At 37.4% G+C, this 22,394-nt stretch overlaps 1 protein-coding gene across 2 annotated transcripts in view; it reads right to left on the reverse strand.

The window, feature by feature from the left end:
- The window catches only part of Dtna (dystrobrevin alpha), a 371,976-nt gene that overhangs the window by 349,195 nt on the left and 387 nt on the right, over positions 1 to 22,394 (reverse strand). Inside the window, exon 1 of one of the 2 annotated variants that reach the window (XM_063231779.1) lies at positions 21,598 to 21,805. The exons of the other annotated variant lie outside the window; for it this stretch is intronic. The gene's annotated coding sequence lies outside the window, so the exon portion shown is untranslated. Of the gene's footprint in view, positions 1 to 21,597; positions 21,806 to 22,394 lie in introns of those variants that run through there. 2 annotated transcript variants of the gene reach the window in all.

The raw sequence follows: 22,394 nt of genomic DNA on the forward strand, positions 1-22,394 counted from the left end.
TGGATCATCAAAAATCAACAATTTATATTGACACACAAACCAACATATGAACATTCATAACATCTTTATTTATAATGACCCCAAACTGGGAAAAGCCCAGATGTCTATTAATAGGTGAACAGGTAAACCAAGTGTAGCTCATTTATATCATGGGATATTGTCTGGCAATAAAAGTAACTATGAGTCCATGGGATAGCTTGTATACATCTTGAGGAAATTATGCTAATTTTTTAATTTCAGAAGATTGGATATAGTAGGGAAGTTTCACCTATGTTACACTTGAAACTGGCAAAATTACAGTGACAAATGGGCTACTGGGTGTTGAAGTCTAGGAATAGAGTGATGAGAGGGAAGAGAAAAGGGTCTGGTCGTAAAAGGGTAGCACTAGGAACCTCCGTGATGATGACAGTGTTCTCCACCTAGAATGGCTTAAGTGGCATTTATACAAATGAATGTGTGATAAAGTTGCTCAGACAAAACAAACACACACTAGTAAATCAATGTAAAACTTGTGAAATCTGAATGTTATTCACACGAGTGTCAATTCTTTGGTTATGATATTTTAACTACAGTTTTGCAGGTGATGCCACTGGGTAAATAAGGTTCAAAAAGGTCATGGCACATCTGCCTAATTTTTCTTGTCACTGTCTCAACATTTTTAAAAAGTTTTAAAAGTTGAAGGCATTAAGGAGTACCACAGAAACTTAAGCCAACTTCAGTATGATCAGTTTCAACAACAGCAGCTGCTTTGATTAACTGGTTCTCACAGTCATGGGGATTGCCAAGATCCATCACCGTTAAAACTTCAGGTACAGTCACTGAACAGGATTGGCCAGAAGGCTAAAATGTCTCATCCCTATTGTTTATGAATATGAGCATTATTTATTTGTGGCTGCAGACAATCCATTTAACTTCTTTGATGAAAAGGTGAGGCTTGATGATATCTGAATTTCCTTTCATGCTTAATGCTCCACACATACATTATTATCCTTAACCAAATTTAGAAACGAAGATTTGATTTTTATATAATAAAAATATATGCACCCCTAGATTTTGTTTAAAAGAAAAATGTAAAATCTTCTTTGGTATAGCAGCAGGTGGCTTTAGGACAGCTTGATTTCTTGATGATGAGAAAATAATTTTCTGAAAACAAGATGCAACAATGGATAATACTTTAGGACAGTTTTTTGAGGAAAACTGGAAACACAACACAACACTAATCTATTAAATACAGGTAATAGGGGACAAGGGTACAAACTTTGCCCGTTATAGTAAGCAGGACAAGGTACAATATAACTGAAGAAAAGCATTATTTCATAAATAAAATTATTGATTATGAACTAATAAGATCCTTTCAAAAATGGTTTTGTTGTACATATGCATGTGTGTGCAAATATTTTTAGAATGATTCTCCAAGGAACTAAGCACTTCTGCATTACAATCTTAGTAGAATTTTTTTTTTTAGGAAAAGTCTGTGCAGGACATTAAATCTGGAGGATCATAAGAGTTTAAGGCTCCTGGAGCAACAACAGAAATCATAAATATCTGCTAACCAATGTCCAAACAAAGATTAATGGCATCTATCCTTCATCGTTTGACATCTAGAAAGGCAAATAAACAGCAAGCCTACTAGAAAGATAAGTGGAAAAATCCCATGTGGACTGGATTAGAGTTTAAGGTAGAGTTCATCAGAATGAGCTAAGCTAGCCATTTTGGGATATGTTGAGCAAGAATTTTTAAAAGGCATCAAAGAAAGAAACAGTCTTCCTCGATAACAAAATCAAACACACCAAAGCTTAATCAACCCATGAACATTAATCCATATGCTCTGACACACATTCACCTATTACAGTACTAAATTTCATGGCCCAGCCCAGGACGAATCTAAGAGTTACAAAAGTGCACAGTCTGCTGTGGTTTGAAGAGTTGTGTGTCCTAAACGTTTCCTCATATGCTAAAATCCTTATCCCCGAGGTGATGGTGTTAGTAGTTCAACCTTTGGGAGATGTTCAGGTCATGAGGGAGTGTTCTCACGCATGCAATTAATTAGTGATCTTATACATAAAACCCAGGAACCACTCAGACTATAACACCTAAGGATTCAGGAAAAAGATATTTACTATCTCTGAGCCATAAAGTAGGCCCCTCTAGACACTAACTCTGTCTTGATATTGGACTCCCTATCTCCAAAACTGTGAAATAAATTTCTGGTTTTTATTAGCCAAAAAGCTGTAGCAGTCTTAGCAAATACATTCCTTTGGACATACTTCAAGATCCTATTTCTTCTCCAAAATGCTTCAGTACTAAGCTTCAAAGACTTGCTTTTTGATAAAGTCACTGCTATTCATCATGGGTTTGATGTGTCATATCGATGGCTCTCGAGATGTGATCCCTGGATCTGTGGTGTCAGTATCATCTGCTAACTTGTTAGAAATACAAACACCTGTTTCCCATCCTAGATCTACTAATTCAGGAACTTGGAAAGGGGCCTAGCAATCTGAGCTTCCAAAATCTCTCCAGGGGTTCTCATGCAGGCTAAAAGCCCAAACAACTGTTCACTGGATCCTAAACTCCATCTCTCTGTGTTGATGAGGATTTAGCACAAACAAAATTACAGAATATTTCTTTAAAAATTAAAAATCGAGCATTCATCTTTATCAAATACTGAGAACTAAGAGCAAACCAGATTTCTTAAATACCTTCTGTGGACTGGATTCTAACAACTAGGTTATCTATTCATAAAATGGATTAGATTTTTATTTTTTTAGTCTATTCTTTCAGCTTGCTACAACAAGGAAACTTCTATTTGCAGAATTCATAACCTAAACACTGTGGTGAACAAAATCTTAGAATTTGAAAGCACTCCTGTAAGACTCAAGTTCTCTCTTGATTTTCACGGCAGAGGTCTAAGGTGGATTCTACGTAGTAGTTAATTTGAATATACACTTGTTTATGCAGTTATTGAAACAAAAAAGTCGTAAAGATGTTACACATCTACTGATAGCCTTCCTGCTTTTATCTCATACAACACAATTTTGTCTCTTTATATCATATTGTTTCATTTTAATTACATCTTCCCAGCAGACTGAATATAAGCTCCCTGAGGACAAAACAGTGGTACATGTTCTGGTCTTCATTTTCAGGGTGTATTCTAGCCTTTTTGTCAACACTAATGAATGGATACTTTCATCTTTCCAGTCTCACTCTGGAGGTCACTTTAGCAGCTGGATGTCACCTTGCAATAGACTGATAGTTTTCCTAATTAGAACTTGGAGCAAATCACTCCGCATCTGGCCAATCTAAAGAACATTTCGAGTACCGCTATGGAAAATGATGCTAGCAATAAAACACTCCTTTTATATCTGAGACCTGCCATATTTCTCTTTCTTGACCTATCACTAGATAAAGACAATATATACATATATTGATCATAATACTTTGGTTGTTGCAAGAATTCTACAAGTTTACCATTAGCATATATTTACTTTTAAGCCTTGCATTTGTCTTGTAGATTTGCATCAATCTCAATCAGTGCTTTCTTATGATATAGAGATTAGTGTAAGAGATTCAGGCAGCACTAATGCACACCTTGGCAGTTTTTAAAGATAAGACTATATTTCTGGAAAATAAACTAAGCCATAAAGGACATGTCTATGAAAATGCATGACAATATAAAATAGTGCTACTATTACATTAACCACTCATCTTAAGCAACCACAAAAGTTTCCCATGCACCATTACAGACAAGCTGTAAGCTTCATTTACTATAGTTATCTTGAGTATAGCAGTGGTCAGATTTTATGTGTAATCAGTATTATTATTCTATGCTGTTTTGCTAACTTATCTTCCATCATGCCATTGTTACTTTTCATCAAAGTAGAAAATTTTTATTTTCCACCAAATATGAAAAATCTGATAAACCATAACTTGTGACATGCAAACCATGCTTCCTTAGGTATTGTTACAAATCCTTTCTCATGACAGAAAAGATTATTTTAAATTAGTTTTTTTTTTCCAAAAGTATCCATTCAGGGATATACAATGTTTTTTATACCTAAGGTTCTGAAGTTTTCCACTCTTAGCAGATGGTGTGCTTTCACAAGTACCTCTGAGTGAATAATAATACCACCATCACTGTGGCGTTAAAGTAACTATCTCAGACTTAAAAGAACCCCAGAATAGTATCCCCAGGACCACACATTGCAGCCGTATCATTGATCCGCTGTTTTACCAGTGAGGGAAAGAACATTTATACATGCAGAGGACCTGATGCTTGCAGACATTTGTTGTATAGACAATCAGGCCATTTACTTCCCTGTCAGAGAGTAAAGATTACATTTCAATAGTGGCTAGAAATCAGAGATTTTCTAGCAGACCAACAGAGGAAAGCAGAAAACCAGAAATATGATTTACAGTGTTTACTTGCCATTTTAAAATGAATCTGTACACTTAGAAATAACCTCACTCCTCCCATCACAAAACATTGAAGCATGACTTAAAAAGATGAACTGTGATTTTTCAGGAAAAATAAATGAAGAAGTTTTAGTACAAGAGGTCTCTGATATTTCTATTCTATAATTCACCTCTGTTGCCCCACACCCACCTATCATAAAGTCTACTAAACACACAGCCGGGAGTTTGTGCTGTTGGGAGTAAATGAGTCAAGGTCAGCATTCAGCAGCATGATCTAAGTTGGCATTGTGTTTCCAAAACAAGATGCAGGGTGGTGCTCAGGCACTCGGCAGTTACAGAACGTTGAGCATAGACACAGGAAAACTGCAAAAGCTTGGTATCTGTCCCTCAACAGGACGTATACCTGAGTTAGAGCTAGCAGAGTTTCAAGCCGGTTTCATTAAATTTTTATAGTTTTTTGATGTTTGTTTGTTTGTTTGCTTTGGTATTGGGGATCAAACTCACAACTCTGCACTTGCCAGGCAGGCACTCGTGCCTCTGAGCTAAATCCCCAGCCCTTCAATTTTTGTGAGGCAAGGTGATCTTAAGACTTGGGGACATTTAGGAGAGTGATGTAGATATACTCACCTAAGATTACTAGAGATGCTTCCATTATTACTTGTTAACAGTTGCAACTAGTTATTTCCATGGAGCTATGATATGTATTTTTAGAAAAGCAAATTTGAGAGCAGAGCTTGATTGTGTAGATCTCTCATTCAGAGCTTGATTGTGTAGATCTCAATAAACCACAAGATTCTGACCATCGCATTGTCCTTCATCCACCCGGAGTTGTTCATCCTCATTATGCATCCTAGTCACGTGAATGGTGATGTGCATGTTCCTTCCTTCTTTAACTAGAATCTACTGTTCCCTGTACAGATAGCTCAGTTAATGGCAAGGCCTGGGCAGCTGTCAGAGCATTTAGCAATTTCTTCCTCCTTTGACTAATAACATAGTCACAGAGTCAAAGATTTCAGTTCCGTCAGATTGAAAAAATTGTGTAGCTTTTTTTTTTTTTTACTAGAAATTAGAGCTAATCATATTACCACAAAGGATCACTGGGAAGGACTAAATATAATAGGTGAAACATTTAGGACAGTTCCTGACACATGGTAAATCTTAAATATATGTATCTATTATTTTTATTTTATTAACTTTCTGCAGCCTGACTCCAGGTTGGAAGAGAAACCTGGTGACAGCTTTTCCTCCCATGAACATCAGCCTACAGGTTAAGGATGCTCTAGGCAGTAGGCTGGTCCCAGGGGCAATGACCATTCCATCTCTGTAACAAATTGGCACATTTATAGCTTAGTCCTCATAAACTTGGTGAATGTGACTTTGCCCTTGAGAGACGCACTTAGTTTCTGAATTTAAAAATGAAGATCAATCACTGATTTTCATGAGTTCGATGAATTCTTCTCTGTCAACACCGGCCTCCATACCTATCTTTTAACTTGTAAAGTTTATTTCTGGTTATTGATTTGAAACATATCAGACGTTCAAATGGGAAGCTTGGGGTTGAAACGCACAGATTCTAGATTACAAAGTGTAGAAGAAGGTGAACTTCCATCATTAGTGCTAGCCTTAAAATTCTAAAGTTGGGAAGAGAAGTTGTGAGTTAGCGAGTAAGGCTAGTGTATAGTTTAAATACCTGCACCTTTAGCAAATATCCCAATGGTACCAGCAGTTTTTGAAACATCTTGACAAACACTACAAGAAAATGCCAGTATCATAGGTACCTGTACCTGGAGACAGAAAACACATACAAAGTTTGGCTAGTATGAGCTATGCCAAGGTTAGTTCCCGTACAGAATACAAGGAATGTCTGCTAGACCACAGAAGAGGGAAAATTAAAAAAGTGAAGTCTGCTATAGACTTGGCAAGGGTTTGGAGAAACACAAAGGACACGACTAAAATGTTTTTACTTTTACAAGGCCAGTGATGAGTCACCTTTCAGGACCATCCCACTTAGCTAGATGCTGGCTGGAGGTCCTGATAGACGAAAGCTAAGAGAACAACAAAACAAGACAATGAGAAACCAAAGGAGATGAGCAGCATCAGTGGGTACAGCCTTTTGGGAGAGCATGTGCTTATTTAGCATGCCTGAGGCCCAGTTTTCACTCCCCAACCCCAAAACAAAGAGAAACAAGATCACTATGATTTAAATATATCCCCAAAGGTTCATAGGTTGGAAGCTTAGTTTTCAGTGTGGCAATATTAATACTTAGGGGAAACTTTATGAGGTAGGGATACTGAAAGGTCTTCATTGGCCCCTTCCTGTCCAACTCTGCCTTCCTTTCTTGTGTATTTTGCAAACATTCACACCACTGTAATTCCATCTACCATGAGATCTTTTCTAGAGCTCAGCTAATGCTGGCACCACATTCTAAGATTTCAGAAAAGTGTGCTAAATAAACCTCTTTTCTTTATAAAGTCGCTTGGCCTTAGGTATTTGGTAACAGAAAATGGGCCAGTAGAGAGATGGAGAGGATAATTGGTAGGAACAGACAAAGACAATTGGTATACATTTCATTTCTTCACATATAGGGAGAAGCAATGAAAGCAAAGGAAAAACGAGGCATTGATGTACCTCACCTTTTTCCATTTTGATCACCAACCTCAGCCATAAAAACAAAAAGCATTACACACATCATGGCAAATGACAAGGCTATTTTTTTCTCGTGCACTATTGTGCCTGCATGAAGTTGGATTATTTTGCCCTTTTAACTGATCCAAGGAACACTGGCACTAAAGTATTACTTTCTTGGTTCATTTTAGTTGCCTTTCTTCCTTTTTATACAAAAAAAACGAAAAATACAAAAAAACCACTATCTCATGTCTATAATAAATGTAAACATTAGGTGTATTTAAAACTTGTGTTTTCTAGCTGTTCTGTTATACACACTTAAAAACTAAGGCATAAAACAAGAACAACATGAAATAGAACAAAACACAAATAAACCAACAAAAAGCAAGCAGGTAAAAAGATGATTTCAGTACACACGACACAGAAAACAAAAAAGAATAGCCAGATGCTTTGAAATGTTTTTCTATTTTGAGAATCTGATTCATATTTGGATCAAATTTTCAAACTCAATCTGACTCATGTATCATTTCCTAAAAGGTGTTTAGCAGCAGTAATAGAAAGTGTTATTTTGCATACATCCTAATCTAAACATTATTTTTCCAGTAGTTAAAAGGAAGAGACAGGATTCATCTTCTCATGAGAAAATGGAACATGGAACACATTTTGTGTTTATAAATAGAAGCTGACACTCTGGGGGGAAATCTGGACTGGTACCCACCAAAGATGTAGTGAGCACCTTCTGATCTTGTGAATCCCCCTTCTTCCTCCTCATCTATGATGTAAAATCTATTTTCCCTCATACTGAAGCCTTACCTAAGCACTGTGTGGTGACTTAATTGCCACATTTAAACAAATGCCAGCCAAGTAATTACTTTAAGAAGGAAGATATCTGATTAGTACTGCCAGGGATGGAGCCTTTATTTGAAAAAGAATGACTGTGTGTGAGAGCAAACAGCTGCTACACCATTTAAAAATCTGTTTTTTAAGGAATGGCTCCTACAACCTACCCAAATGGTGTTAATGAAAAATATTGTATAATGATTGTTTAAAAGTCTTATCTCCCAAACATTGCAGAAGCCTAACCATTTAAACACACACGCAAGATGAGTAACTGTGAATTATGATCAGCTGAGTGTACATACAGATTTACACACACACACACAATCCAGAAGTAACACAACAAACATAAGGAGACTGGTGGTGAGGAATAGTGAAAGGATAAGACAATGAAACTTTTATGGACCGAGAATGTATATCATCATAAATTAAAAGGAAGTAAGTTGTTCACAAAGTATTTCTCTACTAAGAACAAGAATGGACTAAAGGGTACATGAAACTAAAGTTTAGGATTTACAGAAAATAAAAAACAGCTTAAACTATGCATAGTAAAATATGCTTACCTATTAAAAAACGAAAGTATTCCTTATCACAAGTGGTACCTACTAAGTGAATATGTCTATTAGGTCCTCTAGGTTTACTTATTTGCTAGGCGACAGCATAAAATTATGTAAAATATTATCCTGACAATAAAACTGACACCACATTTAGGGATAAGAGCTACAGAGTACTTCTCAAATCTTTATACCTCTGCATTTTATTACAATAGCATTTTAAAAGGTTTTGCTTTTTTGCTTCTTGCCAATTTTGTCTTACCTACTTTACTCAAGAACAGGTCACCGCTGGGGTTTGGTACTGTACCCCAATTATAAGCTTTATTCAGAAACAGTTTCTCACAGGACAGCCTTGTAGCTAAGACTTTCTTTAATCTCACTGACCCCAGAGAAAAGTGCCCGTGCGCAATAGACAACGAATTCCCCGTGGTGAAGCTGATGTGGGAATGATAGTGATGAGTTTGGACATCTGCATATGCATCTGTCTCTAACGATATTGTGTGACAAGCTCTTCTAAAAAGCATCTCCTTCAAATGATGCAGAGAAACTGCCATCCTTACCTTCAAGTACATTCATGAACCCTCAGTACGTGCAGGATGTAAAAAGAGCTAGAGAACTCCTAGATCTGGCAACTGTGAGGAACAAATGCAGGCTCATATTTGGAGTTAATTAAAAAATCAGATACTGAGTAGATTTGGTTGGAGGCCAGCAAATAATTGTGCAAGATACTGACATTTAACCAAAGAGATAGTTTTAGGTCACTCATTTTAATTTCTTTAGTCTATTTATTTGAAAAAGTTAAAGCCCCCCAACTGTTAAATTAAAAAAGAAAATTTCCAAGAAACTTAAAATGATGAGTCAAAGGTATTAAAAGCATACACTTAGTGTATTCTGCACTGGTTGGAGGAATTACTCTAGTACAGTACTCTAGTTCACAGCTTCAGGGAGCATGAGAGTTCCCTAGAGGCTGACAACTTAGTACTACCAGTCTTGGGATTGATGGTATCTCCAAACAGTTCATGCAGTTTAGACTGATGACCTGCTCTAGAATCCATGCCCAGGATATTGGCTTAGACTCTGCATTCTCAAGGTACTAGTTCTGTTAATGCTGCTTGACTGAGGACACTTTGAGAACCATTGTTCCAGTACAGTGAGAACTCCAGGGATAGCTACAATGTCCAAAACTTGATTTGTTTCTCTCAAGCATTTACTTATAGTACTGCTTTTACGATGTTCCTCCTGTCAGCTGTCACTTCTCAACACACAACCCAAGCAGAAAATTCTTTACTCTAACTCTTATACTTAATCCAACATCTTGGCAAATTGCTATTTTTGTTTTTAGTGTATCCTTTTACATAAAAAAGAACAAGAATATTTGCTGGTAGGTGTTTCTCAGAGTGTAAAGATGAATTCTGTGTCCACTGTTTTCTCCCTATCTCAAAATCATTTCCCCACACTTTTGCTCTGCAGAACTGCATTTCATGTGGATGATGTACCTGGCAATAATGAGTTCTTAGAACATGGTGAAAGCTAGGACAGTATGATTCCAGAATGCTACCAGAAAAGATGTTCTATGAGGTTGAAAAAAATGTCCAACTTGCTACTGCCTGGAGCTCTGCCTTCCCAGGAGGGGAGAGGGCACTGATTTCGGGACTGACTGTACCTCCAGATGGTATATGCAGCTTGGACTAATGACCTGCTCTGTGAGCCTATCTGTATCACCACTCAAAGAATCATTCATCTCAGTGACCTTTAAAGCGCTGATTATTTGAAAACAGATCAGCAGTAATCCTTTTAGATTAATCCTAACAGGATCAATGTGGAGTGATAGTTTTTCAGTTTACACTTGAGAAAACATATGAATTGCACTTCTGGAGTAAAATAACTTTTCCTTGTTCCTCCAACTAAGTACAACTCAAAACCCTGGATTTTATACATAAAACAGACACATAAAATCTTTGAAAGTTAAAGAGGTTTAGTCCCAGGCTTGTAACTAAAACATAAGAAACAGAAATGCCAATAGGCACAGAGTTTCAAAAGGAGCCAACAAAAGCATATGCTTTCCAGCCTAAGAACCAGAAAAGAACTAGCATCAAAAAACAAAACATGGGCCGAGGATATAGCTTAGTGGCATTAACACTTGCCTGACAAGCACGAGGTCATGAGTTTGATTCCCAGTACCAAAAACAAAACAAAAAACTGTTATGCCTTGTATTTAGATGTATCCCTAAAATCCCACACGCTCATAGGTGGGGCCTTTGGGAACGACTGGGTCGTGGGCAGGTGAACTAAATCATGGTGTGTGATACTACAATAGTCTGCTGATTGGGTTAGCACTGTTCTGGGAGTAGATGATGGAGTTACTTAAGACATAAGATACACCCTGGGTGTGGGTGACACCAACCAACAGTCTTGCCTGGATGGAATAAAAAGGGGGAGAAGAAAGAAGGTAGGCCACATCCCACCTGCCATGCTACCAATTGTTTCTCCTATGCCAGCCATGCCAATCTGCCAGGCCACTCTGCCTTGGAGCCACCCAGCCATTGATGGAAACCTCTACAAATCATACAACAAAATAATTCTTTTCTCCTTTAACTTGTGAGTGTTGGGTGTTTTGTCCCAGCAATGAGAAAGTGTCTAAGACAAAAACAAAGCAAAATATTTAAGCAATTAGTGCTTACCCTAGTCTAGTCATATAAAAACAACACAAAATAAAATAAAACAAAACATTTGCTCTACTCAGGTCAACACAGAAAGAAAACTTAAAAACTTGTTCCCTCACTATGTTATAGTAAAGGACCCCAGCTCCAACCACCCATCCCACTGTGCTGTCACAGAAAGCCACATTGAAAACTGGGACTTTCATTCTCATCAGGTGAAATTAAAGATTCCTCCCTACTTCTAGCATGCTATTAATGAAGTTCATATTGAGATCTTGGACTTCAACACACCTGGCCATACCAAGGCTCCCCTCTTCATCTCAGCTGGCACAGCCTCCTGCAGCATGAGGACTGCCACTGAAGACTAGCAGTTAGCAGTCAGCAGTCACCAGCAACCTTTTTTATCCCCAAGATGTCAGTGGAAACCATGTAAGGAACATAAAGGGGGTACTTCTACCCTTCCCAGACAGGGAAGCATCAGTAAAGACTCAGTAAGAAGCCTAAATTCTCAGCTGGCCCTGTGTGATATAAAGCTCATAAAGAATCAAGATGGACCAACTGAGGAGCGTGGTCATCAACCCCACTGACCATGATAAGGTGGCATTACCTCTACTTTCAATTGGTAATATTAGTGAAAGCCAGCTAAATGAGAAGCTTTACATTAGATCCAGAGTCTCCTGATAAGAAAATAGGCATTAATTAAAAAGTCATCGTAAAAAACTAAATGAACAAATAAAAGTGGTCAACAATGAGGTGATGTTAGATGTCAGATGTCGGAACTATCTGACAAATTTTCAAAGCACCTGTAACTAAACACTTAAGTAAATAATTATGAAAAAGTAAAAAGTATCAGCTAAGAAACATCAAAAGAAAAGCTAAGATGACATTTTAGAACTAAAAAGAAAAAGCCAGTATCAGAAATAAGATTCAGAGTGAAAGGACTCAATCACAGAATGGAAATGACAAGAAAGAACTACTGGGAAACAGGGCCATAGGATTTATCCAGTGTGAACAACAGAAAGAAAACAGGCTGGAGCAGAAAAAGGAAGAACAGAGCCTCAGAAATCTCTGTGTGGTAGGTGGTTCCCAAAAGACATTCAGGAGATCTGCCCCAATCCCAGGGAGCCTGCAGCTGTCTAGTACTGAAAAATGAATTCTATGATGTGATTCCATCACAGTTCTTCAGAAGGTAGATTGTATAGAATTATGCAGATGGGTAGTAGATGTAATCACAATGTCATTACAAAGGAAACAGAGATCTGACCACAGAAAAGGAGGTAAAAGTGATGACGGAAGTAGGACACTGGAGATATTCAAGGAAGCAATTATAAATCAAAGAACATAGATAACTTCCGGAAAAGGCGAGGTTGTAGAAATTCCCTGAAGCCTCCAGGCAGAAGTAGCAGTACTAACGCCTTGATTTTAGCCCAGTGAGATTTTATTTCTGACTTTTGGCCTTGAAAAACATAAGAAAAATAAGCACAGGTTGTAAGACATCAAATGCATACTAATTTGCAGTGATAGAAAGCTAACACTATGAGACTATAATGATAGGTCTAAAACTCTTATCTCAGAGGTCTTGCAGAAGAGAAAATGTAGGGCTGAAAAAGTATTTAAAACACAACGCCTGAAAACTTTCCAAATCTGACAAAAGAAGATAAAATTTGAAGAGACTGAGTGAACCTGAATCTTATGCCTAAAAGAAACTGACAAATCTAATAAAATACATTCAATGATGTATTAGTTAACTTTATGAAAACTAAAAAATAAAATCTTGTAAACAAGAGAGAAATGATAGGAGAGACCCAACTTTTAAGACAGTGAATTTCACATCAGAAAACATAAAGACCAGAAGAAAGTGACATAACGCTTAGCAAGAAACTGTATTCAATAAAAATATCCTTTGGAAATTGCAAAGATTAGATGTGACATCAACTTGAAGAGAACACTTAGCAGATTGGTTTAGCACAATTTTGGGGTGTCTGGATGATTGGCTTACTGAAGAGGAAAGAGTCACCCTAGATGTGGGTGGCATCAACCAACAGCTTGTAGGTTGGATGGCATAAAAAGGCAGACAAGGAAGTCTGCCCTTTTGCTCATTCAGGGACACTTCACTATTGCCCCTGGACACTCCTCTCTGTTTCCTTAAGACTTCTAGTGCAAACTGTACAGCCTTCCAATGCAGAACCTCAGGCTTCTTGATAGACTTCTCCAGATTCTGCAGGGAGCTCCAAGACTTACATATTTGACTGGGTCCTCAGATTCTCCAGGGCATTCTTCCACCCTTGACTCTGCAGCCTGACACTGTAAACCTACCTTTAAAAAAAAAAAAAAAAAAAAAAAAAATATATATATATATATATATATATATATATATATCCTACATGATAAAGAAAGAAAAGGAAAACAAGATATTTTTAGGAAAACAACATATATTTGTCTCCCGTAAATTCAACTTTCTCTCCTAGGATTGTTGAAGAAAGTTTTCAAAAGAAAGGGAAAAATAATTAAGGAATGCTAAAGCATCAAGAATAATGAACTTGTGAGTTGGGAAATACAGCAATAGGATTTGCCCAATTTGAACAACATGGCAAGCAAGAAATTAACATGACAATTACAAGTTTGAATGACTACATTAGAGCTTGTCCATCTTCCTTTAAGCTTTCTACATTGTGTTTGGTAGTCGATGTGAAAACTGTAGCACTCTGATGTGATTTTAAATGTACACAAAGGAATTCTTTAGGGCAACTGTACTGTAAGTTAAGGATATAAGGGAATGTGAAACTTTTATACTTCAATCAAATTTACAAAGTGGTAACAGCAGTGGACAGTGATAAACTATGAATATATGATATAAAAGAGTGATCACTCATAAAACTACACAAAGTAATGCACTTAAAAACACTTACACAAAAGTAAGAATTCTAAAAATATTGACGTGTAACTGACAGGTCAGTTGAAAAACTGTAGAGAAACTAAAATCAAGGAGAACGAAAAATAAAATAATAGATTTGACATAAATATTTACAGTGTGAATATTTACAGAACTGTAAATGGTCTGAATATAACAGGCAGGGGCAAGGGTGTAAGGGTAGGTAATGGGAGGATGGATACGAGCAAAATGTGTTATACAATTTAAACCCTCAAAATGTGGAACTAGCACAGGAGGGCCAGCAAAGGTGGTAATGTGGGGTCAAAATGATTTAAGTATGTTATATGCATGTATGAATCTACAAAAACTAAATACATTAATCTATACAAAGAGTAAAAAAGAGTAGAAAGAAAAAAGACATAATCTGGCAGAATGGATAAAAAAATATGACCCAGCAATATTTTTTATACAAAGGATTCAAATAGTATATAATGGTATAGGCAGATGAAAACTTTAAGAACAGAAAAAGATATCATGAAATTATCAATTAAAAAGACATGAGTCTATACTAAAATCAGATAAAGTAGATTTTCAAGCAAATAAAATTGTCAGATATAACAAAGGGTATGACATTATCAATAAATGAGTCAACACGCCAAGAAGACTTATCAGTCCTAAATATGTGTGTGTCAACACAGCTGCAAAATATATAAAATCAAATTGGTCAGAGTGAAAGGAAAAGTAAATAAAACCACAATTATATTGGGGATTTCATATTCTTTAATCAATAGGACAACTAACCAGAAAATCATAAAAGATATCACAAGGACTTAATATCAATATGACTTATTAAGTACACAGAGCATGTAAAATACATATTATTTTCAAGTACACATAGATTATAAACCAAGATATATCACATTTTAGAACATAAAACAAATTTCAACAAAAAATGTGTTCTGTGACTACATGGCATCAAATTAAGAAATCAGTACTAGAATGGTAACAAAAACCTCCAAACATTGGAAATGTAATTACATTTATTATTTTTTTGGTACCAGATACTGAACTCACAACCTCACTGTGCCGCTGAGCTATATCCCCAGCCCTGTAAATACACTTTTAAACAATCCAGGATCAAAGAGGAAAACTCAGGACAAAGTCCCAAATTTTCATCAATCTGAATTAAAACAAAAATACAGCCTATAAAAATGTATTCAGGGGAAAATGCATACCATTCAATACATAGATGAGATAAATGAAAAAAAAATTAAACCAAAAATCTAAATTGCCCCTTTAGAATATAAAAAGATGAGCAATATAAACTCAAAGAAAATAGAATATAGAAAAGAGCTATGAGAATATGAATCGATATGAAGAACAAAAAGGCATTAGAGAATGATAAATGGTATACTGTATTCTTTTTAAAAACTAAACTAAAAAAACTCTTAATAAAACTGATAGAAAAGTAACAAGCCACAAATTGCCAACATAAGGAATGAAACAAGGGATACTGCAAACATCAAAATAGAAATAAGAAATATTATAAATAATTTTACACATGTCTAGGAAGACACATGTACTGTTTGCATGCTGAAAAAATCACAGATCACTGATAAAAGATATCCAAAAATGATCTAGATAAATGGAGACACATACTACATTTATGGATTCGATGTCAATCCCACTCAAATTTTACATAAAACAATTCAATATAGACAAGATAATTCCAAAATTCATAAGAAACAACAAAGAGAAGTAGTACAGATCAAACAAACTTGAAAAAGAAGAATAAAGTGAAAGGAAGAAATCAAAGTATCTGACTTCCAGGCCTGTTATATAACTATAGCTATCAAGATTTTGAAATTCAGCAACAGAATGAAGCAAATATCCCCTTGGAAACCACATATCTGACACAGGATTGTTATTTAGATTATATACAGAAGTCTCAAAACTTAATGTAGAACTGCCAAGTAATCCAATTAGAAAATGGGCAAAATATATGAAGTTGAAGTTGCAGTTCACCAAAGAGAATATATAATTGGCAAATAAACATATGAGAAGATGTACAGCAGCACTATCCGTGAATAAAATGAAAATTCAAACCAGTACAAGCCATCACTACAGACCTATCTGAATGGCTAAAATAAAGCACCGTAGAAACACCAAATGCTGACAGATTGAATTAACATGGGTTACAAGGACCATGGGATAGCTCTACGTTACTTCTTCTAATAGCAAATGTCCAAAGAGCTCAAAATAATAAATTTAGTTAAAAGATGGACTGACTATATTTTAACTATTCAGATTATGTTTGCAATGTAAAAACACATTGCATAATTTTGTATGTTTATCTGCATCCCATTTAATAATACATCACATCACTAGTGATACTTTTATCCATATTGCTATGAGGAAATAAAAATGATACACAGATAGCTGTTCCGATTTTGAACCATGTCGACACTATCAAATCTGTTCAGAAAACACAGACTGGGCGCTGCATGGGGATCTTGGCACTATTCTTAGCCTGTATTTGCAGCAAGGAAGCTACTTCATGCGTTCACTCAAAATAAAACATAATTTTTTATCACCATCCCTTGACTATATAGAGCTGCTAGAAAAGAGTGACAGGGTCAATTTCACAACACATTTAGTCTCTACTTTCTTCCCTAGTAGTTTTAGGCAACCAATAGTTTACTTTGTTGAGTTCTAGGACACACATGTTGGTGAGTTTATTTTTATACCAAACAAGAAGTAATTTTTAGGTGATAAAACTATTAAAGAGAACAATAATGCTATGTGATAATTGTTAGGTCTGCTCAGATATGTTGCAAATCTTTTCTGCCTGGAAACATAACAGATAACATTTGTCATCCATCTTTAAATTAGGAACACCCATATGACTTGGTTTGGCCAATGAAATGTGAGAAACAGCAATGTCACTTCCTGGTGAAAAATACTAAGAACTACATGTAATTAGCCATGTTCTTAGTGCCATGATGAGACATGAAGATGTTCTGAATAATCAGGGCTTTACAAGATTTGATTTCTAAATAAGAGTGGTACAGAATAACTTTTTCATGAACCAAGATGGGAAGATTGCATTAGACTAAGATTTTGTAGTTGTTACCACAGCAAAACTTAAAATACTACAACTAATTAATACATTTTATATTTACACTTAACATATAAAAATCTGCAATAAGGCATTGCACTATGATAATAAGTTGCAAATGGTTCACACATTATTCTTGGCAAACACAATGTCTCCTTTTACTCTAACAAATGCACTTTTAAAAAAAAGTCAATCAAATCTCATATCATGTTAGTTATGGTATAAATCAGAGCAATAGTTTACTTGTGACTTCAGATCAGTCTTGGTGTGAAGCTGAACATGTAGAAAAATGATATACCACATTTTCCATCAGGATACATAAATCACTGACAATGTATTGGTTGCCTTGAGCATTCCCAAGAACTTCAAAGAAGAGATGCAAACATTTGTACACAAATACTAACTATGAATTTCATGGTTAATATTACTAATCAGATCATCTGCATGCTACCACCATTTGCAGGGACTGAATGACATTTACTAACATTTATCATCAGACACTGAGTAAGGATCTTTTATGCTTCACCATACCTAACAAATCCATCTTTCACTGTTAAAAACATATACTATGTGAGGTAGGTTAACAGTATTATTTAAATAATACTCAAAACCCCCATATTTTTCTCTGAATTTTGTCATAGTTATTTTGATTCATGTCAAAAGATCCTAATGTAAAAATTAGCAGTTTTTTAAATTGTACCAAGGTAATTCAGGAAGTGTTTTTATCCTATACTTCATATTTGCGGGGCATACTTCAGACCTTCATACTTCATACTTCAGAAAGGTGACACAAGTGACTTTCAACTCTTAAGTTTACTAGTGGTCACAGAATCTTTATCTGTTAGAGATATTTCCCTAATTGTTAAACACGAAATGTATAAACTTTTTATTTCAGCAATTCACATGGTATTCAAGTGACCATCTGTGAATTTAAAAACATGTAATATACACAGATTTTCTCCAAATCTGCCTGCCTCCATTCTTGGTACAGACATTCACATATCTCTCATTGTTTTGTACATCTTTTGCCTGCAAAACGTGAGGCAAAAAGTACTGATTTAAAGAATTCTATTTTTCCATTGAATTTTATTAAGGAAGAAGTAATTTAAACAATCAAGGTAGGGCATATTGATTTTAAACAATGATGGAAAATTAATGTGCCAGAAAAATTTTGAACCAGGTATTATACACCAATAATTAGCACTATAGACCATGCAATCACTAGGCTTGAGCGCACGCCCAGTCCCATGTGACAGTGACTATGGATATTGTCCTTGTTGTGCTTCAATTTCCCTTTTATAAAATAGAAGGTGATAGTGATAGTCCATACAGACCCGTAGGGCTAGTGTGAACTGTACACCACCTAACTCATTGAAGGATTACAGAATGACGTGTAGCATACAGCAATATTCAATAAATTTAGTCATTATCGTGTTTGTTTTAACCTGTTAGTAGCAATTCCTTCAGCATATTTAATACACAACTTCATCTTGCTTAGTCTGAATTCTCTTTTATCTTGAGGACTTCAGGGAATATTAAGGATTATATAATCCAATAAACTAAAAATCTATTTGACACATCATATAACCAATCAACAACCAAGGGGCACAATAAAAACTACACAAAACTAACTTTTGCTAGCTTGAAAGTAGTTGCAAATGCAAACAAAGAAAATACAAAATGACTTTTCCCAAATAGAATAATAGACAGATACAAGTAGCACATGGTCAGTGCGTTTTTTAAAAAAAATACTAAAAGGAGCTTTGTAAACCTCTCCATCCACAGGTGGATGATGTGGGGAAACACAAAAGTGATTAGAGGAGTGAAGAGAGAACCAGAATCCATATGTCTGTGATTCAGGAAATAACTCCAAAAATTAATATGCAAGCATTTACGAAGACTAGACGCAGCACACACCTTCTCAGGCCTCACTCTTTCACAAATCTGTGACTTTTCACTTCCTGTGTGCATCCTGTTCTGACCCCCATGTGGAATCTAGATTTCTTCCACATATATTCTCAGTAGAATTTCTTCTAGCATTCAGAAAAAAAATACCTGTTATTCATGTTTACAGTTATCTCATTAAAGCCTGTTCATTGAGCTATCAAGGTTCACACATCTCTCGGTTCACCCCTATCTCCTAGTTTTCTACGGGTACTTGGAACAAAGAGGCAAAGACAGTGCGATTCTCCTTAAATCAGAGAGCAGGACTTGAAAGGAAAAATTCAGGTCAGAACCACCAAGCAAGATAAAAGTAGCAAGGGGATGTCATGTTTAAAATAAGTAACTGCTAGAAAAGTGGAAGTTTTGAGTTAGTGTAGAAAGGATATATACAAGCGTAGGGGGATTTATGTCTTAATACATAGCATTTTAAATGACAGACTTGGAAAATTCAAATTCAACTGGAACATCAAAAGCACTTGTTCTTGATGAGATACAACCACTTCTGGCTACAGGACTGCATTCTAGAATCCCAAAATAAGGGGGACCTTGTGCTTGCCAGGCAGGTGCTCAGTGGCACAAGCACCTGCCTGGCAAGCACAAGGTCCCTCATACAAAAAAAAAAAAAAGTATCTCTAGAATCCCAAAATAAAGATGAAGCCATCATTTGAGTTATGTGCAGGAAAGCGCAAGGTTAATCACTGAAGAGCTGGATAACTATTCTTTTGTCCTTAAGCCATGTTTTGATGATCACATAATTCATTTGAATTTCAGTTCTTTTTACTTACAGTGTTTACAGTATGCATTTGAAATTATGTACATTGAATTTAATTAAACTGAAAGACAAAAATTAAAGGAAATCTATGCATGTCAAAATAAGTTTGGAACTCATGTGAAGAAGCAATTAAATTTACTTGAAAAAATAACAGATGAAGTCTTGAGAGACATCTGTCCAATAAAGGGGCTATGAAAACTCTATGATAACCTCAAATGAAGAGTAATTGTCTAAATACGCGAAGCTGGAGTTTACCCATCTCAGACCTTTCTTTAAAACATGCTTCATTTAAAACAAGTGGAGATGTTAAAGGTCTTTCCAGTTAGCGCTAATGAGAAAATGTGGTTTTAGTTGTTATTGCTATAGAGTTTTGTAGAAAGTACATCAAATTGGCTAAAAGACATCATACACATGAATACCCTCAAAATACACCCAGCTTTTTAATCACTTATGGTCAAAAGAAGATTTTGTAATTCTTTTTTTAAAATTACCCAAATTCTTGCTGGAGTGATTGGATTAAAGAGAATTAAACTAGCTCAAAGATTATGCAAAATGGTGTTATGAATAAAATCATGATCATGCTTTGAACAAAGAATAGATTAGCCTGGAATGGAGTGGTGCATGCCCTAATACCAGTACTCAGGAAGCTGAGGCAGGAGGATCGCTGGGAGTTTGAGGCCAGCCTCGGCTATTTAGTAAGTTTAAGGCTAGCCCAAACTACATAGCGAGACTCTGTCTCAAAAATAAGTAAATAAATATAAAAGACTAATAATTTAGAAGTTTAAAATTCAGCATAAACTAATATATAGCATCTACTATGTGCTTTATTATAAATTTCTGGTAAATCTTAACTGCTGAAAATGTTTCTGGTTTTTTTGTTGTTGTTGTTTGGTTTTGTTTTTTTGGTTTTTTTTTTTTGGTCTTTTTCCTTTTTATCAGTACCAGGGACCCAGGGACCGAACTCACAACTGCCTGCTTGCAAGGCAGGTGCTTATGCCTGCTGAGCTAAATCCCCAGCCCCTTTGTTTTGTTCTAGTTTTACTATGCAGTTCAGGTTAGGCTTGAACCCACATTGTAGCCCAAACTGGCTTCAAACTCACAGCAATCCTCCTGCCTCAGCCTTCCAAGTGCTGGAATTATATGCTTGCACCACCACACCTGGCACTGAAAATTTGAGCTTTACTGTTAAACACTACTCAAAAGATATTGCAGTGAACACAACATTGAAAAGTAGAAAAAGAGTTAGTTGCCCTGCGTGTGTAGCAGGTAGTCGAGTAAGAGGTTCTTTTTTTTGTGGAAGAAGTGGTCTGCTGATTAGAGAAAACATTTGGTACTATGAGTTGGATAAAACCACAGCAAGATCCCAGCTGGGCTTTAACACAGTAACACTGCACAACCTTGGGTAAGTTACTTCATCTCTCTCTACCTGAATTTTCTCATCTCGAAGGGTAGGTTGTATTATTATTTGCCCTTGTAATGATGTAATAATTAACAGAATGAATTATGGTGAACTGCACAGAACATGCGAAGAGTCGTATTTTCCTAAAGTTTCTATCCTTTAGAATAAGCACATGTATTTTGTAAAATAAACTCATAAGCAGTATACTTCAGCATTACCGAAATTTCTCATGTTTAGACAGAAACACAAGCACATTAAGTACCAAGTGATCAAGACAGGTAATGGGAAAACTTTAAATATCGAAACATCATTTTTTTAAGCGAACCTAATGAGGTGGAAGACCCTATGCTCTGACACATGAGGGCATCCAACCCAGTATTTCCCCCCAAGTTCTGCACTTACCTTCCCAAAGTCACACCTCCAGCCTGCACAAGAGCAAAGTTTTCCCGTTGAGTCCCAGGAATGGTACCCCGAGCCCCAGCACCGCCCTAGCTTCTCCTCTCTCTTTCTGGCTGCCGACCGACCCCCTGTCTGTCTTCCGCGTCGGGTACCGGATTGGACCTCGGCCCGCGGCCGTGCAGCCCGCAACTCCGAAGTGGGCAGCAGCCTCTGCGAGGCGAGGGGCTAGGCCTGGCCCCGGCGCCCTCCTCCCGCCCGCGTGCGCTGCAACGCGCGGCGCGCCGGCTTCCGGGGAACCCATCCCATCGCGGGGTTCCCGGTCGGTGTCCCCACCCCCACCCCGCCCCAGGCTCGCCCTCAACGTGAGTGTCATCCCTAATGGAGGCTACCATGCCAGCTCGCGCGGCTCAGCCCACGAGGACGACCCAGAGGGCAGCGACGCCAGGGAGCCGGGGGCCACCCCACCCGGGCCCCGCGGCGGCCAGCCGGGTTACCTGCGGGGCGCGGCGCCCCCGGGCGGGCCATCCTGCAGCAGCCGCGACCGCCGGCCCCGGGCTCGAGGCGCCGCCCGCCGCCGGGGGAGGCGCCGCACCGCAGTCCGGGCTGCAGCGCCGGGCGCATGCCGGCCAGCGCCGCGCACAGGTGGGAACCCCGCGAGTGGGCGTTGGGCGAATCCCTCCCTGCCCCCGCGCGCTCGCGCCGCCCCCGACTTTGCCCTGCGCGCCGCGCCTGCCCTTGCTCCGGAGCCGGCAGCCGTGCTGTGCTCGCGCCCCGGCGCCGTGGGCGGCTGCGGTCCCTGC

The sequence above is a fragment of the Cavia porcellus genome, unplaced genomic scaffold (assembly GCF_034190915.1).
Source record: "Cavia porcellus strain 051 isolate PalLab524CR breed Dunkin Hartley unplaced genomic scaffold, mCavPor4.1 scaffold_20, whole genome shotgun sequence".
NCBI lineage: Eukaryota > Metazoa > Chordata > Mammalia > Rodentia > Caviidae > Cavia > Cavia porcellus.